At 42.6% G+C, this 6,923-nt stretch overlaps 1 long non-coding RNA gene across 2 annotated transcripts; it reads right to left on the bottom strand.

Annotated features, from left to right (window-relative positions):
* Positions 1-3,129: 3,129 nt before the first annotated feature.
* LOC142827283 (uncharacterized) lies at positions 3,130-6,855 on the bottom strand. Of its 2 annotated transcripts, none has more exons than XR_012901918.1 (3): positions 6,495-6,855; positions 3,901-4,017; positions 3,130-3,519 (listed from the first exon to the last, which is right to left on the bottom strand). It is a non-coding gene; the product is annotated as an uncharacterized LOC142827283 (long non-coding RNA). The 2 variants fall into 2 exon arrangements; XR_012901919.1 differs by having other exon boundaries at positions 6,726-6,829.
* Between the last annotated feature and the right edge of the window lie 68 nt (positions 6,856-6,923).

The following is a 6,923-nucleotide window of genomic DNA, read 5'->3' as shown; positions in this document are numbered from 1 at the left end:
GTTTCTTGGGGGCGGGACTGGGTGTTCTGGCCTCACCCACCAACGGGTTTTAGGGAAGTTTCCTCTTCTGAGTCAGCGGGAAGCCAGGCTGACTCTCTACAGTGGTGTATAGGTTTAACTTTCATCAACAATGTGATATTGTCCGGTGAGTGCTGCTGCCTCCTTAAGAACCAAGAACCTTTATGTCAGTGGTCATGGAGGGAAAGCAAAATCAGAAGGAAAGATGCATACAAATAGAGGAGTCAATCCAGTCTGCTCCCACTTTCATCTATTCCAGGTGGGCAGTTCAACATTTTGTACAAAGATCCAGAAATCCCAAGAAACAATAAAACTTGCCATTTACTAAGTCAAGGTTGACACACAAAAGAATCCGCACATGAGCAGGAAAAAAGGCAAGAGGGATGGTGCAAAATGCACTGTTAGCCTGTAACTAAAAAGAAAACCCACTCCCAACCAGCACATGGGCTGTAAAAGCAACTACGTCTACACTGCAACACTATTTTGAAATAACTAGTGCTATTACAAAATAACTTAGGCCACGTCTACACAGTCGGCAGTTATTTCAAAATAGTGTCAAAATACCATCAAGCTGGAGGACTTGTTACTCCGACTTCTGTAACCCTCATTATACGAGGAATAAGGGAAGCCAGAGGAAGAGTGCTCTATTTTGAAATAAGTGCTGGGTAGACACTCCCTACTTTGAAATAAGATATGCAATTAACGTAGCTCAATTTGTGTAACTTATTTCGAGTTAAGCTCTGCAGTGTAGACACACCGGTTATGTCTGGACTACCCGCAGCTTCCAAAAGAAGATATGCTAATTAGGCACAAATTTGCATATCTTATTCTGATCCCTTTTTCAGAAAAGGTTTTTTTTAAAAAAAAAAAAAAGCAGTCTAGATGGGAGGGTTGCGCAAAAAAAAACCCCTTTTTGAAAGAACCCTGTAAATCTCATTCTTTGAGGAATAAGGGTTCTTTTGAAAAAGGGGGAGGGTTGCGTGAAAACCCCCATCTAGACTGCTTTTTTTTCTGAAAAAACCTCTTCCAAATAGGGAGCATCTACACAGCACAGTAGTCTAGATGTAGCCAGACTTAGCCAGTGAGCGAGAGTGACAAGATAAAGGCATATCAAGCCATTCCCTTTTTCCAGAGCAGGCTTTAAGACTCAGTTGGCATGAATGAAAAAGAAATCAGTCGTTGCTTTGCATGGCATCTTTTCACACTGAAAATGTAACTTGCTTTTGGATAGAATTGTCATTACTCTGAGCCCAGTGAAGTGCCTGCTTCAGAAAAATCCTTGGGTCAGTGCAAAGTCTAGGTCCAACAATGAAAAATAAAGGTCCTCCACAAAGTGAGAAAAAAGCCACCAGTTGTTACATGCTGGATAAAACACAGCTAAACACATTGTGGGGCGCAATCCTGCATTCCTGGGGAAATGGGCTCCTTCTTACAGAGCCAGAACTTGAGGAGTCTACAGGTGCACAACTGTGACTTCCATAATTTGTGGAAGCAACTACCATGACTGCACACAAATGGCAAGTCAGACATATAGCTGGTCATGTTCACAAGCAGTTACCACCATTTCAGCAGCCTAACCTAGGAAATTACAACATAACAATTTCCATATTTGGAAGGAATTCACTCTGGTACAGAAAATCCACACGTGGCTTTGGCACCTCTTCAGACCAGAAATGTTAGAGGTGCATAGCCTTTGCGTTGGCACCGGTTGAATAAGAAGTTGGGGAGATGGACACAGGGAGGGAAGAATGAGATTAGAAGAAGAGTGGTGGAGGGCTGAGATGAGGACCTTGAGGTTCCCGAAGGAAGAAACTGATACTGAGAGCAACCATGGGGAAAAGCTGAGACTCAGATGGGGAAACCAAAATGGGGACTGGCTAAGTGATGAGACCTGTCTCAGGAACTACAGGAAGGAGGAGTGACAGACAAGATTAGAACTCAGAAGGGACAGGTTAGGCTGGTGGGACAGGAATCAGGGGGTCAGGTGTGGAAGAACAGCAGCAGATGAGCCTATGACCACTGGAGACCTCCTTTCCAGAACTAGTAATGGAATCCAAGATTCCTGGGTCTCACCATTCCTCTGCTGTCAGCAAACTGCTGTGAAGCCAACTAGCAAAATATACCTCAGCCTCCTCTGATGGGTGGGCTACACAGAAGATGACAATACACTAGGGCTATGTCTACACTCGCGGCTTCTTGCGCGAGAAAGTTGCAAATGAGGCTAAGCATGGAATATCGCTGAGCCTCATTTGCATACCTAATGAGACGCCATTTTTGCAGAAGAGGCTCTTGCGCCAGAAGGAGTTGTCTACACTGCCCCTTCTGGCGCAAGAAAAACCCTCTTGCGCAATGCCGCTATTCCTGAAAATAATCAGCATAGCTGCATTGTGCAAGAGGGTTTTTCTTGCGCCAGAAGAGGCAGTGTAGACAGCTCCTGGCGCAAGAGCCTCTTCTGCAAAAATGGCGGCTCATTAGGTATGCAAATGAGGCACCGCGATATTCCACGCTTAGCCTCATTTGCATATTTCTCACGCAAGAAGCCGCGAGTGTAGACATAGCCCAGTGGTATTTGTTATACTGATAGCAAAACTTGCCAACCGGGAAGATGTGAGGGGCAATTGCTCCAGAGCCCAGCAATTCAAAGGGGCCTGGAGCTCCTGGTTGCTGCTGCTACTACAGCAGCCAGAGCCCCAGGCCCTTTAAATCGCCAGTGGAGTACTACGCCATGTGCTCCAGGCCGCACTGAGAGCTGGCTGCTCTAGCCCCGCCCCTTCTATCCGAGGCCCTGCCCCTTCCGGAAGCATGGAGCCACCCCACACACACTTTGCCTAGAGGCCCACGGAGGCCGTCAGCTCCCTTGCTGATAGCTCAAGTGGCCAAGGTCTGTGTTGTGCATCTAGGTTCCAGCCCTGCTGCCAAACACATGGGAGTCAGTAAAGTGCCACGTGATGGAATTTCTGATTTTATGTGTAGCTGTATATTCATAATAATCACTTCCACTTCAGTCACATCTGATTTTCTTGTGCACAGAGTATGGAGACGCCTCTTTTACTTCAAATTTAAAAAAAAAAAAAAAAAAAAAAAAAAGCATTTTTGGCAGGAATTTTTAAAACAGCTTAAGTGAACTTGAATTTCAGTGCATCCTAGCATCTAATGAGCCTTTGTGCATTGGCAAATTCTACCCCACTCTGAACCTATCCCACCACATTTTTTCTACGGAAAATAAAGAAAACTGGAAATTTGCTTTTTTTTTTTTTTGCATGTCAAACAAATTCTTATTACAAAAAGTTGGAATTCAGTGATTTTCTACTTGGTTTTTCCAATCTCCTTTTTACAAATGTAATTTCTGTAACCCCCATGGAAGTGAACTCAGAAACGGATGGATGTTGCCAACTTCTAGAAATGATGGTGGTTTCTTGCCTCTAGACATACAGGATTTCTTGGAAGCTCTAAAGAGACTCCCAAATGGCAAGCTGAAGAAAGAACATCCCTGGGTCCACTCTGTGGCAAAGAGGAAGGAAAAAAATAAACAAAGGGGTCCCTCTTAGCAGCATAAATAGCCAAAAAACCTTCACACTTTGGCACAGCAGCAAAACGAAGATACAAAATGTCTTTTCTCCTTTACTAAGGGCAGCCAGTTGGAGGGCCTTTCTAATCAAGAGTGCAATCTCCCTCCCACAAGCCTTTCTTTCCAGTAACCCTAATCCTTTTAACAAGCTGCAGCTAAAGGCCTTTCCAGGCCTGACTGTGCATGTAGCCTTACAGTGTACGCCTATGAAGCTGTTCAGCAGAACAAAGCATAGGCTGGGTCAATCACATCTCCTTTTCCAGGGAGAAATTCATCTTTTGCACACAAAAAACAAAATCAGGAGCAAATCTTACTTTTAACCTCTTCTCTGTCTATCCACATTCCACTGTGCACACAATCCAAAGGCACTTTCCCCTTCTGTCAGCCAAACTTCAGAAGCACCATAGGGAATATTTTGCATACCTCCTGCTCTGTTTTAAGAGAATATTAATATCAGTTTTTGTGAAAGATCCAGATCTTCAGCTCTTCTTTATAACTGGAAAATTGTAAATGAATGTATAATTTTTAAAACATTTATATATTTATATATATTCCGGCTTCCAGGGCAACATAACAGTTTGCACCATCTGGAGATCTGGCCCTTGCACTTTTGCTGAGTTGAAATCTTAAAATAATGGTTTTGGTCTTTTAAGAAAAAAAAACCCAATTACATCTCAGTTTTAGTGCTATTTAGGTATTTACAACCACATGGAAACAATGGTAAAGTGGATCACATCATAGCTCCCATATTACAAGGACACACGAAACCCTCACCTTTCACAAGACATACAAACAAAACATGTTTCCTCAAGAAAAATAATTTAATGAAGACTCATAGCAGTAGAGGTTAGTCACCATGTGCAGTAACTATGTCTCTTTGAGTGGTAGGGCATAAATTTGTCTGGAGCAGGCACACAGATCAAAAAGGCGCCACTACCAGAAATCTCCAATCATGGGTGCATGCATATCTGCATTGGAGAACCCACAGAGACTACTCGAAGTAGCTTAATTAAATGAATTAAATTTAACTTAAGATAAAACAACAAATAAGGAAATGGACAGAAAAAGAGAAATGAGGGCTTTTCAGGAGCTGACTGGTTTGTGTTTGTTCTCTTTGCCCCTCCTTTTTTCTCTCCAGTCTTCCTGAATTATTCCTTTACAAGCAGTCTGTTTGCATGAGAATGAACAGACATCAGCACTTATATTTCAGCTACAGCAGACATTCCCAGCCCCTCCCCTTCTATGTCACATGGATATCCCTATACCCACAACCACACAGCTAAAGGATGTCTTGCCCACATTAGAGAACAAGCACTGTATAACTTGATCGATTTAAAACCAATCTAGTTACACTGGTGCAAACCCACTAATACAGACAAATGCACTTACACTGGCTTAAATTGTGATTACAGCAATTTAGCTTAATGCAGCAATTTACTAACCATAACATACCTCATTAAACAAGATGGGTTAAAAGGTGCTTTACAAACGTTTACGTACATCTCTACTATGGGGTTTGCACCAGTGTAAGATTGGCTTAAAATTGATTTTGCTAAACTGGAACCACATTCCTAACATGGAAAAGGTCCTAGATTGTCAAAGATAGTAATTGGAGTTGATAGATGCCAAGAAACCAACAGGTAAGTTTGTACTCAGCCTGGCAAAGCCATGCTACCATGGCTACATTGCTGTTTATACTCACACTAGTTGGATGATGGTTGTGCAAGTATATTTATAGGAGCAGGAGACTCACATCCCTAACCTGAAGTATACAGGGAGACCTTCATAGATAATGGTATCCTCTCTACCGACTTTTGAACAGTCCAACAGAATTCTAGAGCAGTGATATTATTCTCTATTCCATTCTACACGCTGATTTCAGAAGCTAGAGGAAGGATAAGGATAGGATGACATATGACATAGGACTAATGCTAAGTGGCTACTCACTTCCAAGCAAGCAGAGGCCAACAGGAGGTCAGGGAAATGCAGCTGGAGAAAGAAAACAGTTCAGGCAAGAGGAGGGAGAACAGCAGAGAGGTTGGGGCAGAGGGACATAGATCTTAAGATCTTGTGACTGACAGATCTCCAGATGCCTCTTGATACATTTTAAAGTAAATTTAAAATAGTAAGGGGAGCTCTTTACCCAAACCTGAGGTCACTACTGCTGGAGCTCAGTGGAGGACCCTGAGGTATGAAGAAATCATTACCAATGATAATACTTCGTGCTTTTATTAGCACTTTGCCAGCACTAACTACGGTAATTAGTCTGTGCGTAACCCTTAGAAGGTGAGTGAGAAAGTATTATTGTCCCTATTTTATAAAGGGAAAAACAAAGGCAAGAAGATTAAATAATCTGTTCAAAGCCAATGATTCAGTTTCACACCAGAGCTATAATTATTATGTTTGGGGGTTTTCCCGTGTCTAAAATATGCGTGGCACTCTACAGGCATAGTCTGCATCAAAGAGATCACAATCTAAGGCCCTGATTCTGCAGTGAGCTCAATGTGAAGTCAGGGAGCCACCCAGACAGAGTTTCTCGCAGGATTGGGGCCTAAATAAGACAGGCCACAAGCAGCCACACAGGGGTATGCAGCAGAAAATGAAGCCAATGGCTACAAATACAAGGGGATACCGTTGGTCAAAAAGCTGCACATGCATCTTGGAGGTTATTTTACAGTTGTTGGGAGCAGGGTAGTTTTAGCATGCTTTAGTTTTTGTTTCTGTTATTTTAAAAAATAGCTTGACATGAGCATAAGAAGTTGAGGTTGGAGTTTAAGAGGAGAATGGTGGGGAAATGGTCCCATAAAGGACTTAAAATAGTAGTGAAGGAGAAGGAGAGATGACTGGAAGGAAGGAAAAGGAAACTGAGGATTGCCCTTCTCCTAGTCCAATGCTTATTCCTTCATACCTTGCTGCCGCCTTCCAAGTATCCAGGAACTCAGAATCTGTCTATTTACTGAATGATGATCCCTTATTTAAAACAAACAAAAACAAATCACATGGGGGGGGAAAAACAAACCACAGTATTGCCAACCTCAAATGTTCAAAAATCATGAGTCAGGCTCACCAGAAATCATGAGCTTGGCTTTAAAATCATGAGATTATGCAAAAGTAATACATTTGGTGTTCATTTTATTACCTTCTGCTTTTTGAGCCTTGTGAGTGCACGGGGGCCACATTTTGGAGCCTTCTCCCCAGCCACAAGGGCTAGAAACTTACTGGTTTTAGTTTTGAAGAATGACGACTGAAATCATCACATCTCCACTGACCCCAGGAGTTGGAGCAATAATTATCCTGAGACTCAAGACAAAATCATGAGAGTTGGCTGCACTGAAAC

The sequence above is a fragment of the Pelodiscus sinensis genome, chromosome 2 (assembly GCF_049634645.1).
Source record: "Pelodiscus sinensis isolate JC-2024 chromosome 2, ASM4963464v1, whole genome shotgun sequence".
Taxonomy (NCBI): domain Eukaryota; kingdom Metazoa; phylum Chordata; order Testudines; family Trionychidae; genus Pelodiscus; species Pelodiscus sinensis.
The sequence above is the reverse complement of the archived record's forward strand: the minus strand, read 5'-3'. Positions and strand labels throughout refer to the sequence as shown.